The sequence below is a fragment of the Ixodes scapularis genome, unplaced genomic scaffold (assembly GCF_016920785.2).
Source record: "Ixodes scapularis isolate PalLabHiFi unplaced genomic scaffold, ASM1692078v2 PGA_scaffold12__126_contigs__length_90152505, whole genome shotgun sequence".
Taxonomy (NCBI): domain Eukaryota; kingdom Metazoa; phylum Arthropoda; class Arachnida; order Ixodida; family Ixodidae; genus Ixodes; species Ixodes scapularis.
Window position 1 is genome coordinate 67637854 of NW_024609838.1, and position 23264 is coordinate 67661117.

At 46.0% G+C, this 23264-nt stretch overlaps 1 long non-coding RNA gene across 2 annotated transcripts; it reads right to left on the minus strand.

Moving 5' to 3' along the window:
- Positions 1 to 1966: 1966 nt before the first annotated feature.
- Positions 1967 to 23264, minus strand: LOC120843324. Of its 2 annotated transcripts, none has more exons than XR_006077590.1 (5): positions 22748 to 23264; positions 20275 to 20578; positions 12241 to 12280; positions 10215 to 10429; positions 1967 to 2253 (listed from the first exon to the last, which is right to left on the minus strand). It is a non-coding gene; the product is annotated as an uncharacterized LOC120843324 (long non-coding RNA). The 2 variants fall into 2 exon arrangements; XR_006077589.1 differs by having other exon boundaries at positions 12241 to 12302.

Consider the following 23264-nt stretch of genomic DNA (forward strand, 5'->3'; position numbering starts at 1 on the left):
ATGTGCTATGACAAACTTCACTCGTAAAATAGCTTCTTTTTGCTTTTAGTTTTAGCATCGTGATTCCAAAAACACTGGCTAGTGTTTTCGGAATAATCTGAAAACAAAACCCTGGGAATAAGCCATCTTGTACACGGGGAAGTCACATTGGTGAGTAACTGGGCTTTAGTCCTACTCATAAACATTTGTTTCCTCTATACAGAATAGACACCACATGAGATGTCACAAGGCATTATTGCAAGCTCATTTGCCACTCTGTGTTTATCTGAATCTTCAGCTATGCCATAGAGAAAATATCAATGTCCAGGAATATTTAAAGAAGGCCATTTACATGGACACACGGGATTGGACTACTGCCATTCTGCAAGTAATCAACCAGACGAGTTTTCTTCAAAGGTTGCTCTTTATTGTACGAGTGCATTGGGAGAAATAACCCTTGCTCACAGCAGTACGTAGGGCCTTTCGCAATGCAGTCACTTCCAAGAAGTATAACTTTGATGGGTATCGCCCCCTCAAAGACTGTCCAGCAGCGACAAACTGTGGCGTTATCCGGGTTGCGTGCAGTGGAAGTGTGCTCCCCCAACATAATTTTTTTTTATTGTTGCAAATGACCGGAAATTAGCCCTGAAATCATCCCCAGAAATTTGAGCTAGGGAACATACCTCGGCAAACCTCACACATGAGGGCCCTCACTCACCCTCATCTTCACAGGTGAGGTGAGGGTGAGTGAGTTTCTCAACCAGGAAAATTAACGAGTGTAAAGGTGCGTGAGGGTGGTGAGTGGCGCGAGGGCCATGAGTGCGTGAGGGCCGTAAGTGTGTGAGGGCCATGAGTGGTGTGAGGCCCCCTTCCGATGGAGCAACTTTCTCAGCAATTTTGGTGTTGCTGGCGGGTTGTTCCTTAGCTTTCCCTTGTTTGACACGAATTGCTGAGATCGGGTCCGGTTCGAAACTGGCGAGCAACTCGGAGCAATTCGAAGACATTTGAAGCGGCTGCATCCAATCGGGGACGCGATATTTTCATGTGATACCTCGTGCCGGCGATGACAACAGCAGAAGACTTTGTTCTGGTTTGAATTTGATTGTTTTATGAAATCACCTGTTTCAGAAAGCTGCATTAGTATCCTCAGCGAGATTTAAATGCATAAAAACATGTTTATAGTGCGTAATTGTGTGTCCAATAGTGAAAGAAAAATAAATTTCACGATAATGATCACATATTGCAGAAATTGGTTGCTGCGTTTGAATGCAGGCGGCCTGTGTGGCGACGTCGAATTTCTGGACGATATTCTGGCATCTGAAGCGGGCCTGAGTGGCGTGAGGGCCACGAGTGCGTGAGGGGAACGAGTGTGTGAGGGCGGTGAGTGCGTGAGGTTCAGTGAGGGGCTGAAGGTGAGTGTAGCTATGAGGGTGAGGGAGGGGCTTAGGTGAGTGTGGCTGTGAGGGTGAGCGAACTAAAATGCGACCTCTGCTAGGGAATGGTGTATTTGCAAAGTAGACAGTTTTTATTTATTTTTCTTTAAAAACCCAGACTTGAAATTTGTTTAAAATAATAACATTGATAGCAAAATTCTGCACTCCTGGTCGCCTTGCAATACTTCAGAAAGGAAGTGTCGTTTCTCTTTTTGCCTCATCAACTATGGGTGTGTCACCTTCCAACCGGCCAATCATACAATTACTTTGCAGTGCGCTGGTCACGCGTTTTTTGACCATGTCAGAATGCTGTATGAGGGGGAGGGGAGGCCCCAGCATGCCTTGTTACTCACACTTCTATATTCCGAAAGCAGCAGTGAAGTGCGTTAGCAATCATCATAACATATTTCATGAATTTATTAATAACTTGACATACATGCAATTTGAGACATCTTTAAATTCCTAAACTATGCCCTCACCATAAATAAAAAAAAATGAGGAGTTTGGCTTGGGATAGTAGGAACACTTATGCCCTCGTGAAGTGTTTGAAAAAAAAAAGTATTGATTTTGTGGTTTTTAGCAGTCCTTTAAATGTCCATGTTGAGGAGGGTGGTCCCTCAAGAGGTCTGGCCGGACAGGGTAAAACACTGGAAGGGCCCTCTGCTACTTCAAGAGGCCAGGCGGTGACAGGCTGGCTGGCTTGAGTCGTGGAGTTCGCCCAGTCAGCGGTGAGCTGGAAGTGGTGAGGGGTGCCGGCGCGGTTGGGCAGAGCAGCAGGCACTCCACTTTGTTGCATAGAGCCAGGCGTTCCTCCAGATGCCGATCTTCCATGGCATTCCATCTGAGAGGGAGGTGCCAAGACACTGATGTACAGGAAGAAATATCGGGTCTGCTAAAGAACAATATGATGAAAGTTTACAGGCGCTCACAAAGTAAACCAACCCTTTGCAAGAGGGTGGGGTCATCTCCTCTGTGAAGGAGTGTGCCAAAAAGAATAGGAACAGGTGTATGCCAGCCGGGTAGTCATTGCGGGTGCAGGTTAGTGGCTGCATCTTTCCAGACCTGCAAAGGACCCTCGGGACTCAAAGTAATGTTTCAGGTGCAACACGTGTCGGTCCACACCTCTGTGCAATAGGGAGTATTAGAATAGCATTGTTGTTGCTGCACATGCACCAAATACTGTGTCTTGCAGGTGTTTATTTTTGGAACTTGCATGCATGAGCAGTTTTTGCACTTTTCCAAGGAGGATTTGTGATGTACGAGAAGGTAGCTAAAGCAAGCAGTTGGGAAATTGTGGCTCCCACGATCACGACTGGTGCTGCCGCCGAGGCCATGCTCTTGGCAGCTGCAGCAACCACGGTCCCGGTAGCCACAATTTTCTAACTGCCTGAATTGGCTTTAGCCAACTTTTTGTGCGTAATGAATTCTCCTTGGAGGAATGCAAACGTTTCTTGGAAGTATGATTTTCCATACAGGACAACATTGCGCTCCTAATGGTGTATTCGCACGACAGAGTTTCTTCCTGAGGAGAAGGATAAACGTCGTTGAGTTTAAAGGTCACGTGCTCCGCATCACAAATGTTCGTTGATCCCTTGAGCTCGCGGCATACTCGCGGGGTCCCGAGGAGAATCTGTGACAGGCCTACAGAATATCCGCGTTCCGTTGGTATGCCCCCTCTTTTGTCCCCCTGCTTTTAGGGAGGGGTAATGAGGAACAGCTTTAAAGTGTGGGGTGCCTTTTCTTTGCTATTTTTTGCCTGCCTTTTTGTTGGATGAGCCCCCAAAAGTCGCCAGCGGGCTTGAAGTGTGGAGTGTATTTTGTTAATTTTTTCCCCTGCTTTTTGTTCAATGAGCCCCCGAAAGTCGCCAACAGGTTTGCGAAAAGAAAGACTCCGGCGACCCAAATATATGCAACTCCGTCGTGCGAATGCTCGCTTGGATTTTCACCGCTTTCTCCTCCTTCTCAGCTCTATCACGTCTCGGCTTTCTCCGGGGATAAAGATCTCTCGTGCGAATACACCATAAGGGAGGTGCACGTCATAAGAGATGCAGGTCATAAATGGTCTGGAAGACCCAGCGAGGTGGGCAACAACCGCCGGCAACTTGCTTGCGATGCACAAACATTTCTTGGCAAGGGTCACTATACAAGTCATCTCTTGGCGAGGCGACGCAAGTGGGCATAATAGGTTGATTGCTTGCATATTTTATGTTTAAACAAATGTTACTCTGGAGCAGAAACTTCTCTTAAGTTACGTTTCTTGTGTGCAATAAAAATCATTATTGTATCTTGGTGGCATTGCAAGTGTGATATGCTCGGGATGTGCACTGCGGCAGAGAAGCATTATTCTAAAACTTTATTGTATAGCATGGCAGGGCAGAGTGGATGAAAAATGAAAAAGTTGCAGTACACAGTCTTGGACAATCACGACTTATAGTACAAATCTCATCACACGCCTTTTCTATGATTGCAAAAGACAGTGTAATCGGAGCAGAGATATAGCAATGTCAGTGATGTGAATGCTGCGTCAATTGCGCCAAGGAACTAAACCTGCTACATTTTTTCAAAATATAGGTAATCTGCGCCAAGCCTGCGCCAAAGAACCAATTTTGCTCGCCTTTTAAAACCGAAACTAAACTGAGTACTGTGCGCGGACGCCCCGACACTAGCGTGCTGGGCACTGGCCATCTCGTCATGCTGTGAAACGAAACCACGTTTTTGCGCGGCGGGAGTTAATTTGTGAGCTCAAGCCCTTTCTCCTGAAAGCAACGGCCGTGAGAAAACTATATTTGGTCCGTGCCTGCCAGTCGCCGTGGTCGCGTCTTGACGTCGCCACGTCGCTGCAGCTATGGCGCTTTCTAAACTGGAACGTAAGGACTGCCCAAATGTTCATCAACATTCCTGTTCTTGTTTAATACGCTACCACAAAAATCCCTCTAGATCAAAGACTGCTGTGTCGAAGTACTGTTTACCTAGGTTTCTCTCGGTAAGCTTTTTTCCGAGGGGGACCCCGGTACGTGAAAAATCTGCCGCGAAAGAGTTAATGAAGAGAAGTGAGCTAAAGCAAATAAGGCAATGTCTGTTACACTGAACTCGCACAGCACGCTTGTTTGTCTCGATTTCAGTCCTTTCACAAAGTGCTCCGAAAACTTTTTGACCCTAACTTGTGATGTCTTTACATCAATGTGCTCAGTTTCTTTTTTTGTGTGTGTTTAGCTTGTCCCTCGCCAGCCGCTCTGACAAGCACGTGCGGCTGGGCTGATTTTGGTTGTATGCTGGACAGTTACATTTTGTGTACCATTTTGGGAACAAGGTGACGACGGAGCGGAGTGGCATGGTTTCGATCGAACAGCTATCTCCGCTTGCGCGACAATTTCGCATTGCACTGCAGTGATCGCGTGTATCGACAGTTAGAAACTGCTTCTATTTAATATATAACTAGTCAGCGTAATGCTGTGATATTTAATACTAAGATGGTCATTTTAAAATAAATCTTAATAGATGTAGTTTGGTTCTTATTCACCTATAGCAGGCACATATATATATGTATCATTTTACTGAAGCATTGCAAAATGTTTCATGTCATTGGCATTTCAGTTACATGTTGAAAGACTTTAACTTTCAAGTCTTTCAACAACTAACTTGACTATATAATATGTTTACTGCGGCGAGCAAAGTGTCCTTCGTTTGTCGAGAACTTGAAACAAATATATTTATTTTTTCTAAGATTATCTGCTCCAAAATCCACTTTTGCTGCTCCGAAACACTGTTTTGGCTGCTCCAAAAGGTGCTCCAAAACGGCTTAGGCCAATCACATCATTGCAACGTAGAAATATGATTTCGTTATCACTAGGGGTGTCGCGAACCGGCCGAGGTTCGAGTTCGACCTGGTTCGACTTTTTCGAACTTTTCATGGAAATTTCGACGAACCTTGTATTGAGGTTCGACTCGTGTGCGCATGCGCGACAGGCTGGCCAGTTGGCTTCGGATTGGATGGTAATGGCTAAAGGATGAATTAAGGGCACCGCTGGTTGGTTATTTCAGTTAATACAGTACAAACAAAATTAAGTTATTAACGTCTTTAGTGATTAGAAGTGGTTTCTTTTAATTCCAACTGTTCATAAAATAAAATAACAATTTGCATAAAAATAAATTCTCCAAACCTAGACATGCATCTATCAAGGTCTGGCCACACTGTCCGCAAAGTCGAACCGGTCGAATCTGGTGAAAAGTTCGGGGGTTCGTCGAACCGGTTCGACACAGTCGAACCCCGAAAGTTCGACCTGAAAATCTGGTTCGACGAAAGTTCGCGACACCCCTAGTTATCACATAGACGTTGCGAGGGTTGAGAAATTCTAATACTAATGACTTTTCTCGGGTGATGAAAATGCCTCAAAATGTAAATCCGTACACGCTTTTAAATATGGTACGCACAAGTAATATCTTGAACTTGAGCAAATGCATGGAATGCGCAAAAAAATCCGGGCGGTGCTCAAGGAGACCAATGCTAATAAAGCACCACTGTAGTCGAAGTAAACAAAGACGATGGAACGAGCGTTTCTGCTGTCTTGAGGGTGCCGCCACAACATCGCCGCACAAGTAGATGGATCTTCCCTTCTAGGTCGTGTTGGGTCATCATGACACGTGACGAGAATTCAGTCAAGGACAGCGCTCTACCCAGAACGATGATCTTCCACCACGCTGACCACGTCGATCATCACCACAGACGTCATGTTTTTCAGCAGACAGGCGGCTATGCGCAAGCGCAGTCTGATCTTTCGCTTGCTTCGTTTGCCACACGATAGATGGCGCATATCTCCGAGCTTTATAACATTCGGCAATTTTCGTCACATCGCTTATTATTCAACAAAGTATGGTTCACAAAACTTTTAAAGAACATCCACCAGCTATTTATTGTTTGTGATCTCAGTGCTGGTGAGGTAGGCTCTTATCCAGCTCATTCTTCACAGGGTACCTACCACCTGTGAAGAATGAGCTTTCCAAGATGCTAAAGCTCCAAGTTATGGAGTGCGTCTCCGAGGCCACAGAGTGGTGCGCTTCGATGGTCGTCGCAGAAAAAGCAAATGGCGAACTGCGCATTTGCGTAGACTACAGCGAGCTCAACAAGTACCTGGTCTTGCCTGCAAGCTTGCCTGCAAGACAATATAATCGTCTGGGGGAAAACACTGGCTGAGCACGACGCAAACCTAGTTAAAGGGACACTGACGGGGTATTTATGCTCGCCGAGGTTTTTAGTTGTACGTGACATAAGAGAGCTCAACTACCCAGAACAGAATTTGCGGCTCGAAATTTGGTTTCTTTCCGCCCGAAAACCGCCGATCAAGAACTGGCCGGTTCGAGTCTCGCTCACTCTCTTCTTCGCGGTCACAAACCGTTTTCTAAGGTATCGATGCGACCACCAAATTTAGTCAAAGTCGTGGGTCACTGGAGGCACACACTCGATATTAAAAATAGAAAAAAATATGAAACCCATTTTTTGTGGCTTCTAAAAAGCTGCAAATACATTGATTGAAAAAAAAAAGTTCCACAGACAACCGGAAGCATTCTGTGCGTTTGTCGTTTCGCGTATCGTGGGACTCGCGGGGACGGCGATGGCAGCGGACGACGGGCGTGGGACCACTATTTCAGAACTGTCGTTCGCAGTACCGGCGAATTCTGTCTACTGTTAAAAAAGAAATTTGGGACTGATCAAAAGAATTGGTACTCATCCCGTACGACACGCCCGGCCACCAAGCCGATTTGCACGAAGACGTCGCCGAGCCGTCGCTCCCCTCTCGTGGCTGAAGACATCGCTCGCGCTAACGTCAAGCACGACGTGTCTACTTCGAGTTGAATATGCACGCGTACGATTTCTTTACTAGGTGCGAATGTCCCCAAAGCGTGGTGCTTCCTGACTTCGACCCGGGAGTGCTTTTGCTAGAGAAAAATCAACAGCAAACATTCCAACTCAGTTTACCGGCTAAATTATTACTAAGGAAAGAGATCCACCATTAAAGAGATGCCCCAGTAGCTCAGTGGGAAGGGCGTCCGGTTCACACGCGGTAGGTCTGGGTTCGATCCCCCGTGCAACTCTATTTTTTTTTTTCGAACATTTTCTGATGTTTACATATCTTTTTCTTTTTTTTTTACAATCATCACTGAAGAAGCAAACAAAAAAATAGCAAACAAAAAAATAGCAAACAAATGTTGTGGACGATACTTCGCTGAATTAAATGGTATGGGATTTCCGTTTTGACACCTGTGAACTCAATGTAATCACTTTCCACAAAATGCAAGGAGCATATATGAGACGTCGCCTCCTTGTGGCCTCTTTTCTTCTCGTCCCTTTTCCGAAATACCCCAGTCTCGGGTTAAACAAAACTATATATAAGTCAGTAGCGTCCGCTTTCCGAGGTGCCCGTATATGTTCTACAGGAATTGCAGCCAGCCATTGGTCCCGATCCCGTCGATCTTTCGGAAACTCTGACGCACAATGCCACTTTTTTTCGGATGCAGGACATGTGAGCAAGCTCTTCACGCAACATCTTGGGTGTATTCTTTTCAGAGCCGATCATGGAAATTCACCACGGGCACTCACTACTCATCTCCAACTCCTCAATGTACAAAACAACTCATCTTGGAGTACATAACAACGAGCGGAACAAACATAACTGCAAAAGAATCGCACGGCGAGCAGTTCCCGCACGCCGCATGTCGTGTCGTGTGCTACCGAAGAGGAGAAAAAAGAAACGCACGGTTGGGTGTGGCCACGTGACTTCCGCCCTTCACTCTCTTCTCTCCACTTCTCCGACCTCCGTCGGGTTTCGAACAGTTGCGTCTTTTGGCTTTATTAAAAAAATATGCTACTCTGTTGCAAAATATTAATTGGGTAGTCCTCCGACACCATAATGAAGCGCCTGGCAAAAAATAAAAAAAATTTTGGGGGGTGTCAGTGTCCCTTTAAGACAAACCACTGGTTTTCCTCATGACAACAAAGCGACTCGACAAGCTGAGCCCACGACTGCAGCGATTCCGAATGCGCCTGTTCCAATATGACTACACCATAGGTCACGTTCCAGGAAAAGCGATGTACAGAGCCGACGTGCTCTCACGCAAGCCGTTGCTCGACACAGTCTCTCGTACAAAGGAACTCAACACCAGAGAGTATGAGCTCCTCATGCTAGAACAGCTTCCAGCCTCCCAAGAAATGCAAGACTGCATCAAAAACAAGCTGCAGACCGACCCGGTAACGAAGAGAGTAATCGAGTATATCCTTGGGACATGGCCGGATAAAATGACGCTTTTTCCAAGGAGTCCGCCAATTCTACGAAGTCGCCGGCGGACTAGCTGTACTAGACTGACTGTTGTTCAAGGGCAATCGGCTCGTCATACCAGAAGCCTTACGCTTCAAAATCCTGGAGAAGCTTCACACAGGTCACCAAGGTGTCCAAATGCCGCGCCAGAGCACGAGAATCAGTCTGGTGGCCAGGCATTGGGCATCAACAGCCTCATCCGAAAGTGCCCCGTTTGTCAAGGACACTGGAAACCAGGTCAACTTCTGTTTTTGACGACTCCACTGCCAAACTACCCATGGGAACTCATCGGCACGGACCTTTTCGTCCACGAAGGCAGTAACTACTTGATTGCTGTCGATTACTATTCAAGGTTCTTCGAGCTGGAACCTCTGATGCAGACGACAACCAGGGACATCACCGCCATCCTGGACCCAATGTTCGCGTGGTATGGGGCGCCGAAAATTCTCCGAACAGACAACCGACTGCAATTCGCCTCACGCGAATTCGCAGTGTTTCTAAAGGAATGGGGAGTGACTCAATCAATGTCAAGCCCATACTACCCACAGAGCAACGGGGAAGCCGAGAGGACAGTCCAAACTGCTCAGCAACTCCTTGGGCAATCGACAGACATACACAAGGCACTGCTGGCCCAGCATGCGACCCCGGGAATCGAAGGTTACGCTCCAGGTCATGGGACGAAGACTGCATGCAAACGTGCCAGTAAAACCAGATTCTCTCCAACCTCGCAGGGACACAACTGACTTTCGCTCCAGAAATGCCTTATGCAAGGAGAAGATGCGGCAACACTATGACGGGCGCCGCAGAATACGTGAGCTTGACACCCTTCCACCTGGAACTGCGGTCAGAATTCTGACGGGAGCAGCATCTTGCGGCCACACTCTAGAGCCAGCGCCTCAACTCCGTTCCTACGTTGTGCAGACAATGACCGGCACTACACAGGGAACAAGAGGACACCTGCAACAGGCCGTGGCACCTACCGCCACAAGGAGCGGACGTATGAGTCGTCCACCTGACCGCTTTGGGGAAGTGTGAGTGTTGTTCTTCCAAAGTGGGGGAGGTGTTGGGATATCATCATCATCGCCACCGCCGTCATCATCATTGCCACAGCCGCCGAGTGACCCTGGACTTTGCCTGCCGCTTCCGCACGCGGACCCTCTCTCCACCAAATCGCGACCATACACTGCACGACTCACACCTGCCTTTATTGCTACGCTAGAATAAACCTATGCAGCTCAATCAATCTTATCTCGACCACGACAGACCAAAAGCGCATGAATCAACAACTTCAAAGAGATGCGTAAACAGCCCCACTAGCAGGCAGGCAGAAGATCCTTCCAAGTGTTGCAAACATTTTGAGCTCATGTGACACCAAACTTGATTGCCCTGAGGCTTTAGAGAAAGAAAACTTGCAGGGGAAAGCTACCTCAATTTTTTTTCATATATAGCGATACCATGATGGCTAGAAAGCGTCCTTGACTAGTATGTTTACCATGTCTCCAAAAAAAGTGGTTCCTTGATTTCCAAATGATGACGTCATGGAAGTGTCATGTTGCCGGCCGGGATCCTGGCGGTGGTGGACAGGCAGACGCCCGTTCTGCAGCAGGTCGCTCTCCAGCTTGACGGTCCATGGAACCTTCGGCAGCCAGGAGTTGGGATGCTGCGATGACAGCGACACTGCTTTTCCCGCATGCTTTTTTCAGAACTCTGTGATGCAAAAAGCATTTGACCTCATGGAGCTCATTCTTTAGCAGGCAAAATATTGGTTTGGACCAGCCAATGACACTTGGGGAACAAACATTAACATCTGATAGCACATTAGGTAAAAATAAGAAAAAGAAGTAATTGCATCACTAGATAAGTTCATCTTTGATAACGACTGAGGGTTCCTCTGATATTGAAGTGTGTTGCTTATTACCTTTTCAAATATGAATAGAAAGGGTGCCAAAGGAACAGTGTCGCCGGCGGCCAAACGGTGAAACTGTGCGAGAGCGAAAAAAAACTATCTCATTGCCATGACACCTCGGTACACCGTGGTCTTTCTGCAAGTGCGACAACCTCGCTGGAGCTCTGCACGTGTGAAGCATGAGGTGGCACAAGCCGTCTTGTACGTGCCCACGGGTCGACAAGCCATCTGCCGGCGCCGCTTGAAATCATAGTGAGAAAGAGAAAGAGAGTGAAAAGCAAACTTTATTTGCTTTTCACTCTTTATTTCGACTGCGCGAGGAGCGCGCTGTCCTCACCTGAAGAATATTATCTTACATCATGGGATAACCTGAACAACTTTGGCTGGATTGCTTTAGGAAGGCACACCTATCGTTCACATGCAGACCTCTGTTATTATAAAGTTCTACATAAAACATTTACTAATTTTCATCATTTAATGAAAAAGTATTTTTTGTAATCTAAAATAAGGATTTCTAAAAAAATATGATTTTTATGTGTCAGTGCCCCACTGACACATAAAAACTTTTTTTTTTAATCCGAAACGATTGAAAGTTATGCCCGGACATACCCTGAAAATTCGAAACTTGGGAATTCGGTATTTGTGAAGTAAAAAAAACGCTTTTCAAATGCCGAATTTGAAGTTTCCGCTCGATCCACGCCAGTGCGGTGACATCAAATACTGCGGAGTCCTGCAAGTCGACTTTCTTTCATGCCTCCACTCCAAACCACAACGTTGCCACCACGACCTGAACAAGGAGGTGAGGAGCGGGAGAGAAAGGTCGCTGGTTTATTAGGAAAAACCGGTTTGATTTCCAATGTGCTCGCGGTGCCGCCTGCCTATCGCTGCGAGCAGACAACGCTTGACGTCTGAAAGCCTGCCTCAGTCGAATCACAATCGAACAGACTCCAAACCCAGTTGCTTTGACCGTTTGACGATTCCCTTTTTTCCAAATCTGAGAGGTCGTCAGGCACCTCAGATACACCACATCGTCCGATTCCGCGACTAACCGATCATCCTCTGCTATCTGTGTCGAGCGCCTCCATGTTTTTTGAGGGAGCATACAAATCCAGGAGGCAACATCATACCGGATTCCGATTTTTTGGTATTTCAAAAAGAAGGGCCGTAGTGTGTTAGGAATTGCGTTAAAAGGCATGCATTACCATAGCCATTTTTAAATGTTATAGAAATGTCACCTATGAAGATTCTTAATTTCATGATTTTTGACGTCAGAAATCAAAACCGGCGAGAAGGTGAGAAGTGGAAGAGAAAAGGGGTAAAAATATAAAGCCGCGCGTGTGCGTGGGAAAACTTTTTGCGATGGTGTATTTTTTTGCATGTTTATGACTACAACTTGCATCGTTTTAGACACACACAAAAAAAAAAAAAACGACCTTTAGGGTGTCAATGCCCCTTTAAAAATAATCTTGAGCACACGAAATTGATGTTTCATTCAAGTTCTAGAAGCTGTAATAACCTTTAGAACCTGAATGAAACATCAGTTTGTGTGTTCAAGATTATTCTAACATTATTTTAGTAAAATATACTATTTTGTTTACATTTTATTTGATACCTTCATCAATCAGGATCTTGTTGCCATGCCAAGTGGTTCCCTGTGCAACTAAACAGCTAGTTCTGTGAAGGCAAAGCATGCACATTTTTTAGTTGAATAGGCTAACACAGAAATCTTAAAGGGGCGGTGCAACGATTTTCAAACTTTGGCCAATTAACTACAGAAATTAATGTGTCACCCATGGAACGAAGAACAGAAAACCGTATTTTATTGCGAGTGCTAGTTTTCATGTAAAAGGATGAAACAAATCGAAGATCAAAATGCCTCTCAACTATCCACATCGCCTTTAGAGTGACATACTCTTGGGTTCTCATTTCAGAGACCCCAGCTGCTTCCTCCGCAATTATAGACTTTTAAAGGATTAGCATCGTCAAAGGTCGCAGCAAGTGATCGACACAAAAAGACGGTTCGCGACGGGGGTGGCGGCAAGTGTAGCACCGGTTTGGGCAGGTTTTGTTGACTTCCGCGTATCCCCCAGAGTATGTCACACATCCGTTCCGTCAACCAGCACAAGCGGCTGCAGATAGGCAAATATTTTGTTTTCTTCTTTGCAATTACGCACCGGAATAGCAGTTTTGCAAGGCAAAGTGACACAATTTTGGTCACTTGTGCTTGGATAAACAATATAAAAAAAGGCAAATTGCGAATTCTTTCAACGCTAAAATCATTGCACTACCCCTTTAGCAAAATATTAACAGTGGTATGAACAAAAATGAAGTGCGGCTTGTACTCCAAAAGTACTTTTTGCTGCTCCATGATGGACTTTTGGCTGCTACCAAAGGTCCTAAAAATTTACTGGTCAATCGCACCACTGTACTGCGCATAACTTGCGACCCTATTGCAATAACCCAGGCACTTCCACACGTCAGCCGCTGCTCCTAACACTCCGGTTGAAAGCAGTTAAGCTCAATGCTTGCACTATGGTGAAAGGTGCTGTAAGTGTACGCGAGCAGCGCAAATGCAACGGTACTGTGTAGGCCAAGGCACAGAGGCGTGTGCCAGATATGATAATCAAGTGATCTCATCAGGGCTACAAGACCCTGGTTCTGTCGTGGCGCATTCTTTACCATCCTAATATTTTGCGAAGTTTCCTTGCACACATCACCGACATTGTCTGGAAATTTTTATCATGTCTGCAATTAACAAGCCAACGCTTCAAGCGGCCAGCGTGATTGACGAGAAAACCACAGCCGATGCTACAAGCCAAGGGAACCAATCAAACAGCATCAAAAGTGCAACATTGTGGCATTCGTCATCTTCCTATAAATGTTCTTTCATTGGCTAAAATAATCGAGCAGCAAAAGCGATTAGCTGAGGATATGATCTTATTAACATTATTATTCCAGGATAAATTATTAGTTAAATAAACACCAAGATATTTATATTTGGGAGTGGCCTGGAGGACGGTGTCATTTAGTGTTAATGTTGTTACGTGGGGGGAGGACGAGCGCGTGAAACATGCATGCATTTATTAATATTTAGGGACATTTGCCAAGTACGGCACCAGTCGGCAATTTTGTTAATGTCGTTTTGGAGTAGCAGGTTGTCGTCGGGAGATTTTATTAGTCTATAAATAACGCAATCTTCTACAAAAAGGCGAATTGAAGAAGGAAGTTAAAGTTGCAGATTATTAATATAGATTAGAAAGAGTAAAGGGCCAAATGCACAGCCTTGCGGGACGCCGGAGGAGACTGGAGCTAAGGAGGAAGGCGAGTCGTTTGCGAAAACAAATTGAGGACGGTAGCTAAGAAAAGACTCAATCCACTTTAGAACGAGAGGATCTAATTTTAAGGAAGAGAGTTTGAACAGAAGGCGATTGTGAGGGACCTTGTCGCAAGCCTTGGCGAAATAAGGGAAGACAGCATTAAAGGAGCTGTGCAACAATTTTTGTACTGTGCACAAATACCGCTTAAAACGAATCCCTAACGTTAATGACCTATGAAACACGCGTTCGTTTTTCACCCCACGCAATAGAAGTCCCAGAAAAAAATTTAAGAAAAACGAGCAGCGTTCACCCCCTCAACTCGCATCCAGAACAAGCGGCCACGTGATCTGGAGCCGATTATATGCCGCCAGTGTTGATCATAGCCACGCGCTGGGGTTGGCAAAGCGCAGGACACGCGCTGAGTTCCAGACATTGTTATGGCTCGGCTGTTGTCGTCGTTGCAGCGATTGGACACGGGTCACAACCCGAATGCTTCTCGAGCTAGCAATTGTCACGAGCCCAAGTCGAGTGCCCACGCAATGCTCGGGTTCAATCTATGAACTGCATTCAAATATCGTCACTTGGGTGTACTGCGATCCCCGAGTTACGTCATCAAATTTTGCAAAGGAGAGATTGAATGAAAATGATCGCTTTTCTCCTTGAAATTACACCGCAACAAAGGAGTTTCTTGGCCAGTGGCGTTGCGTGTGAGTATCCTTGAGTCCCAGGTGTGCCAGTAAGCTCGTGTAGAGAGAAAAACATTCCAATTGAATATCGTTGCACAGCTCCTTTAATAGGAAAGCCGAGTCGAGATTTTGAAAAAGGTCGTTAGTGAGAAACAGCAGCTGGGTATCACATGAAAGTTGCTTGTGGAAGCCGTGCTGTGCAGGGTTGAAGTAATCACAAGAATCCAGGAAACTGATAAGATGCTTGTAGATGATGTGCTCAAGAATTTTGCAGGTAAGTGAGATTGGTCTGTAGTTCGAAAAAAAGAAAACTCAAACCAAAAGTTTAGAAACAACAGTTCCCAACGTTTCGGGGTCGACTTGACTCCTTCTTCAGGGGTGACTAAAAATGGAATGGGACAGCGCGAGCTTCGACCTCTCCTTCTTCGTCTACCGAGGTGATGTTTTCTGAACGTGACGCAGGCCATGGACGTAAATAGATGGTAAGGCCCCGAGGGACCTGTTAATGTTCCCCGGTGTATTCTGGATGTGCCACGACTCCAAGAACAGGCGTCTTCGAATATGTGGCTCCGTGTCTATCACGTGTGCTTTTCCGAAGTCGATCCGATGATCAAACACCTCGCAATGTTCCGCGACGGCGCTACGCTCGCGATCGAAGTTGCGCACATCGTTCTGGTGCTGGCGCATGCGTTCGGGAAAAGATTTAGTTTCACCGATGTAGGCGGCGGGGCACTCTGCACACGGTATCTTGTAGACCACGCCCTGTGCTTTCTCTTTTGGGAGGCGATCTTTCGGCCTTGGCATGAGCCGTCCTAATGCTGACACTGGCTTGTGCGCCACTTGAATCCCTTCTTTTCGGAGCACGCGCGCCAGTGTCTCGCTCGTCTCTTTTACATAGGGGACGCTAATGCGCGCGATGGGGCGGGGCTGTGTGTCACCCGATGATCCATGGTTATTGCGCGTGCAGCACTGTCGACGGGCGACGCGTTGGACGAAACTCCTTGAATAGCCGTTTTTTTTGGAGGTCAGCAAGTATGGTCTGATTCTCCTTTCTTCTGTCTCTTTCCGACGAGCAGATGGTCGTTGCTCTGGACAAGAGAGTAGAGACCACCGACGTCTTGTGACTCGTTGGGTGGTTCGAGTCATAATCAAGGTAGCGTCCGGTGTGTGTTGGCTTCTTGTAGACCGTGAACCCCAGCTTGTCTCCTTGCCTTTGGGGGGATCGGTGGCCGAGTGGTCTAGCGCACACCAGCTCGGAGCACGTGGAGCGAAAGCTCGCGCTGCAGAACCCAGGGATCCTGGGTTCGAGCCCCACCCCTGCCCGTTTCGATCTGGATGAGCATCGTACCGGCGTGCGGTCGTGTATCACTACTGCGTGGTGCACGTTAAAGACCCCAGGCTAGCGGTTGTACCGCACTGGCTAAATTTCTCATCTACAGCTGGGAGACTCGTCGCCCCTGTGAGGCAGACCAAGTTCTAGGCTGTATAAACATACACACAACCCAATTTTTTCCTTGCCTTTTCACCAGAGCATCGAGGAACGGCAAGACTCCATCTCTCTCGTGTTCTACAGTGAACTGGATGGCCGGTTCTATGGAATTCAGGTGTGCGAGGAAGTGGTTCACCTCTGATTTCTTCACGATGCAAAAGCAATCATCTACATAGCGCATGAACTCTTTTGGCCTGTTGGCGAAAGTGCTAAGCGCTTTCTGTTCAACCACTTCCATGGTGAGGTTTGCCGTCGTGACCGAAATAGAAGCGCCCATTGCCGTTCCGCTGACTTGTTTGAAAGGCTCACCCTTGAAGCTGAAGTACGTACTGCCAAGGCAGAACTCGAGAAGGCGGCATAGCTCATCAACACTGAGGCTGGTTCTTGAGCCCAATGTTTCGTCTTTCTCGAGAACCTCTCTGGCTGCAGCAACTGCTAAGGGAACTGGCACGCTGGTAAAGAGCGACACAACGTCGAAAGACACAATCGTGTCATCATCGCTGAGTCTCACTTGCGAGGCACGTTCCACGAAGTGGCCGGTGTTCAGCACATGTGTCGGCGTATTTCCAACAAGGGGAGCTATAGTCCGGTGTAGGTAATTTGACAGCGCTCGGAGCGAGGAGGTCGTAAAGTCCACGATAGGTCTCAAGGGGATGTTAGGTTTGTGGGTCTTGGGTAGTCCGTAGAAGCTTGGCGCAGAGCCATTCCTGCAGATGAGATGCAAGTAAAGGGCTTTCGACTCTGGATATTGCTTGAAAATGTCGGACAACATCTTGTTCATGTTCCGCTGAATTTGGGACGTTGGATCTTTCTTAAGCTTTTCATAGGCCGGACTTTCCAGAAGATCCCGTGCCTTCTGTTCGTACTCCTCCCGTTCCAGGACGACGGTAGATTTCCCTTTATCTGCCGGCAGTAGCACAATCTCTGTATCTTCGCGGAGCTTCCGAAGCGCAGCAGTTTCATCGCAAGATAGATTGTGGCGTTGCCTCGGCGGAGGTTTTGAAAGGATGCCTATCGCTTTAAGTCGTACGCCTTCTCGGACGCTAGGGTCTAGACGCGCAATGCCGTCTTCCACAGCGGCAATCATTTTTGGTAGAGGGGGCCGGGTCGTGGTCATGTTGAAGCCGTGGCCTTTTGCCAAGACTTATAATCTCGCAGGGGGAGAGTTGTCTTGAAGACAGGTTCGTGACAAAACTGGCGGTGTCAGCGCCTCCCCTTTCCGGGTCTTTTTTCCTTAGCTTAGAAAGCTTCTCTTCTTGAGATGCCTGTCGTTTTTCTCTAGTAGCGGAGGCGATGCTGGAAGCGAACGACTGCAACGACGGAAGCACACCGGGGATGCGATGTTCGAGCTGCCGACGCGTGAAGTACAGGTCCAGTTCTTTTCTCCTTAGGATGGAGTGGCACTCGTGAATCCTGGCGCTTACCAACCGGTGCTCCGCCTGTGCCAAGATCTTGTTTCCCTCCTGGGTGTGTACGAGGCGCTTGAGACGGAGGCTTTTGGGAATCACGTGCAAGTCCTGGCAGGCCCTCGTGAAGTCAATATGCGTCTTGTAGGTAGCGATGCTGCGGGTGATGTTAACAAACCGCTTCGCTAGCTGGGCTGTCTCCGGTCCAAAGTCAATGGATAATGACTTGAAAGTAAACATCTTCGACAGAAATCTGTCTGATTTGGGGAACAATTCGAAAAAGTTGAGTGGAAACATTTTACTTCCAGATTTGTGGAGTGGAATGACCTTTCCAATTTTCCAATCGGAGGGTACCATACCAGTCTCCAGAGACTGCTGAAAAATTTAAGTAAGAAAAAGCACTGATGAGATTTTGGTGTTGTTTAGAAGTTTGGTGTTGATATCACCTATACCACATGAAGAAGACATCTTAAGGGATTCTACAATGCTTACTATACCGTCAAAAGTCTATGAAAATAGGATCCATTGGGAAAAAATTTGTTGTTGGAACGAGGGGGGTCTGAACGATGGGTGTAGATACAGTGAAAATATCGGAAAATAGTGTCAAGTATTTTGGTACAATCACTACTCAATATTTCATCACCAGGGCCCGTTTGCTCGAAGCACTAACCGCGGCTAAAATTAGCCGCAGTACCTAGGAGAGGGATTTTGAGATCATGTGACTGGCTCGGTAGGGATGCGGGGAAACATGGCGGTGCCCCAGTGAGTGAGCGCTGCTCGCTTTGGAACTAATATGTCGTTGTAGTTGCAATATCGGGCGCGTTAGTCAGCAACTACAGTCATTGTAGTTATAAAAGTTCTCGTTAAAAGAGACAAAGTAATCCGAGAGCTGGCGATTAATCATGTTGTAGTTGCCCCTGTGATACAAACAAATTTGTTCAGGAAAAAACACCGACCTCTGTGGCTTAGTATCAATAAAACAGTGTAGCACTTTGTGGTTACTAATGCCATCTATAGGAGACAATGACTTAACTAGATGAGGATCAGTAGTAAGGATTAAATCAAGCACATTTGAACTGCTGTCTGTGACTCGTGTAGGAAAAGATACTACTAGGGAGAGATTAAAGGAAAGGCACAAGTCAATAAAATCTCGGCTTACATTCGTTTCGCCAGAGCTGGTTGGCGTCGGCGTATTCCATTCAATACCTGGAAGGTTAAAATCACCATAAAAGTAGTTTTACTAACGTAAAATACCGGGCAAGCGCCCACTCGAAATTTAGAGATAATCGCGAAAAAATGGGGGATGGGAGCTTGTCCGATCGTCAACTTTACGTATGAATGTACTGTGCACATTTTTTTTTGTACCTTAGAAATTTCGCTATCAACGCTTAATGTGGAATGGGCAGATGCACGGTATTCTGCGGTATGTGCTGCCAAAAAAGACAAATCATCACGGAGGCAATCACAAAAGTCACGTGAAGCGTTGGGTGGACGGTAGCAAAAACCGAGCAACATAGAGCCTTAGCAACATTTTATGGAAACCCAAACTATCTCAAGGACACTTTGGATCGACACGATATGACATGGAATAGTTTTGTTAACAGCAATAAGAACCCCTCCTCCCCGTCGATTTGCTCTGTCAGACCGGTAGATGTTGAAATGAGGATGATCCGGTAATATTTCATTATCATTAGTGTCAGGATTAAGCCACATTTCTGACAGCAAGACAAACATGAGCATCACATGAACTTATCACTAAAGGCAAATCATCACGCTTAGGTAATATGCTACGTATGTTTGCGTAAAGAACACTTGTGACACTCCGTGATTTAGCCGCATCAGTAAGAACACTCCTCACGTTCCCCTATCTCATAAGCTCTATTACACTATCTGACTGGGCATTGTATATTAAAGTCTTAGGGCCAATGTGAAGTTTGTTTAGTCGAAGTTTAAAAGGCAAAGATTGACGTTTAGCACAAGTGACGAGGTTATGGCGTGCAGCACGAGTATTTTCGCAGAAGTCTTCCGATAGTGAAAACAAGCTACCCTTCAGCCGAAAACTGCTCTGTAGTATTTCGCTTTTGGTTTTAAATGACGCAAAACAAGTTATAATTGTTCGGATTTTTCTTTCTTGAAAGTTGCCAATTCTATGAGCACGTTCGATATCAGAACTTGCTAAAGATATGCCAAACTTTTCTTCTGTGAATTCAAGAACTTTATATTCCGACAATGACGATGACTCACCGCGCGTGTCGGGAATACCTTGGAAAAGCAAGTTGCAACGACGGGAACGATTTTCTAGGTCGTCACTCCGAGTGAGGAGCGAGGCTCTTACTGTTGCCTGATCGGCAAGAGCACCGCAAATGCTACACACTTCGGCCTTAGTTTCAGAAAGTGACTGAAGCTCGTTCTCAATTCCGGCAATCTTAGTGTTGATGGTTGATAAGGAGTTTTCCAACTGGGTTTGCTTATCAAGAAGAGTTCTGACATCTGACCCTCCCTAAGTCTCTTGGAATTCTCCTCAATTTTCACTAGTACCGCCCAGATTTTATCCAACTGAGACTCCGGGACAGTGTCCGGGACAGTCTTCAGGCCAGGGTTAGACTCAACATCACCAGACTGCGTTAACAAAGACAAAATAACTCTGGCACCCTCGCACGCCATGTAATAAAGCACCCTTGGGCACGGGAGCACTACAAGGTACAGGTTGTTAGACCTCTTAGAATGTAAAGAATAGCGTTTACAAACCTGTAACAAGGAAAACATTGTGGTATCAGCCGTGACGGTCGTGACCAAGCTCCCGTGCGCACTGACGAGCCGGCGGTAAGCGCCGGGGTTCTGTACACAGGAAGAAGGGGCGTCACTGCGTAGCCCGTTGACGTCATATCTGCTCCAGGACCTGGGATTGTGCAGAGGTGCTGATAGCTTGCCCATGTCGCTGGCGGTAGAAACGGCACCCGTAGATGACTAGCAGATGACGAGATGACACTGTAGCAATCCGTGGTGTTGTGGACGGCGATGGGAAGCCGAGAAAGATGCACAGAAGCGGAAGCTGTAACAAGGAAAACATTGTGGTATCAGCGTGACGGTTGTGACTAAGCTCCCGTGCCCACTCAACAATTAGACAATGGTGCAGCTAATTCCTTTTTCACTCAAAGGCAAATTTTGAATTCAGTTATGCGTGTAGTACTACTTAGTATCCATGCCTGCATGCTCCATGTCACTGCATGTTGAGTTAAGAATGCTGCTCCATGCCTGCGGGACGATTAGATATATTGAAATATGGAAGCAAGGTTGCCTATTTAATTTGCATATGTGAAGTATCTTGGTATCTTTTTTGATTTCGATTTATCATGGAATACATATATGGCTTTTGTTGAGAAGAGTCTCCAAAGTGTTTCATACCATCTTTACAATTTATAAAAATGTTTCTTCCGTTTGCAGTGAGGAAGTTGATAATGCATTCTCTGGCCTATTGTGTGCTCAGATCTGGCATTACTCACTTTTGCAATAGCACGATCGGTTCGATGGTATTTTGAAGGGGATGTTGAACAGTGTGTCCTACAATTTATCGCTATGTTCAAGTAACAATATCTTCGCCCCACTTCAGTTACCTTGTTTTTATTCGCTTTTTTCACAAAACTGTCGTTCAGCACTAGTTTTGGAACAGGGGTTTTGTAAGTCACACAACTGCACCACGCATAACAAGGTACAATACTCACTTTGAAGTCCCACGTATATATAGTCGCTATGGGGAAAGCATTAGAGCATTTTATGTTCCCAAAATATGCAACGTGTTACCAGACTCTATATTTCTTTCCAAATCGAAACATCACCATAAAAAGAATGTCAAGAGACTGTGTAATAATAGAAATAAGCATTCTAAATTTTGAGTACTAGTCGCTAGTTTCTGTGTTAATTTCTTTTATTGTGAAGAATGTGCTTCCACTGCCAGGTCGCGCCACACAAGCCCTAACCGGCTTCGGCAGACCTGACATTTTGTACTGTTGATTTTGATTAATAAAGACTATTATTATTGTTTCAATATGCATGCAGTCAACATAGATTAATGAGCTAAATTGGAAAAAAAAAAGGACCAGCCAGGAGGAAACTACAGATTTTAAGTATCTCACAAGAACTGCAACAGCTTTGGTAGTTGTTCCTACAGCGGCACCATTTTATAATAAAGATGGAGGTGTGCCCAACTCTTTTCGAGAATACTAGATACAGAAATAAAAGAAAAGCAACAATGACAGGACATCTGAAAACATGTTTTTGACCTGTCTTTGTCTTATAAGTGCTTGCCTTCTTGTTATACATTATGTTATTAGCACGTTAACATTTGTCAATAACACTAGACAAGTTAATCAAATAAGACACGAGATTGGCAGCTGGTTAGAGGTCAGTCCAAGAGGGAATATCCCATATAAGCATGTATAAATATTTCACAAACAATCCTACGCAACTCTGCGAAACTCCCGACCGTAAAATTCAACATTGCAGTCTTCTGTGGTGCGGAAGACCCCTCTGACATATCTTGAAGTTGGGCGAAGTCTGCTGCTATCGTGGGCAGTTCCTTGGGCGTGTGCCACTAGCAGTTCATGCTCTGTTCTAAATAAATAGGTTTGTGCGCAACTGTTTCGGTTCAGTCTGCTTTATCAACCACCACATTACAAGTCATTAGAGCAAATGAGAGTCATGCTGTATGCAGGAGTACGCAGCTTGGCAGTTCAACAGTATCACCTTCATCAAATTCACAACTAGAATTCTTCACTACGACAAGTTTCCTTGCATGGAGATACTTTAGACTATAAAAACAATGACACGAAGAAATCACAAAACTTTGGAAGTGTGGGAGACGTGAATGAAAATTTGCGCGCACTGCAGCGTTAACACGTCCATTTAGTCTGTGCCAGTGGTCTGTGGCGTGTGCAGTCGATTGCATTAGTTAATGCTAGCTCAATGACTTTTGTTCTTAATTAAAAGCGTCGCAAACTATTTTTATTGTGATCTCTCACCTATAGCTGAGACATCAGATGCCCACTGAGGCTGACTAAATTCTAACTGTCTAAACACACACACAGAACATCATTATTTGAGAGCTACAAAGTAATGTGACTGGGAAACTGTGTACAGATAGCATAACATGCCACATGAGAAATTTAGCGGTACTAAATTCTGGTGAAGGGGATCCAGCCTCTAAGAGGAAGGGTGAACCAACCGGGAGCGAGCAGCTAGTGGCAAGGGTTGAACAACGGAGTCTGGCGTGTCTTGTGCAAGTCAATCTCAGCGATCATCCAGATGACTGTTTCAGCGACAGCCGGAAAACTCTGCAGTGACCGGAGGCCCTTGCAGGAATTCTCGGCAGCGACCCAGGGCACCTGATGACGAGAAGCTGGAATGATAATTAACCGGCAACCAGTAGGAGCAACTCTTGGGAGTGACTCGAAGAAACCCTCCCAACTATCTTCACTTCTGACAGGCACCTGAGGCATGGCCATTTCAAGATTGGTTGGTGCCCAAAAGGTTGAATCCACGTGCCACTGTTGGAGCATCTGGATTCGACGACTAAGCAGGTGAAGAGCTGGTTTGCCAGAGCTTCGGGACAGTGACAAGACCAGTGACGAGAACCGGAAAATCAAGCCCACACAAACTGAGTAGGACTCAAGTTCATTTTTACATTTGTAAATATTTTTACAGCTTTCTAAATATGCTTTCCTTAGTCCTACAACGGTCGA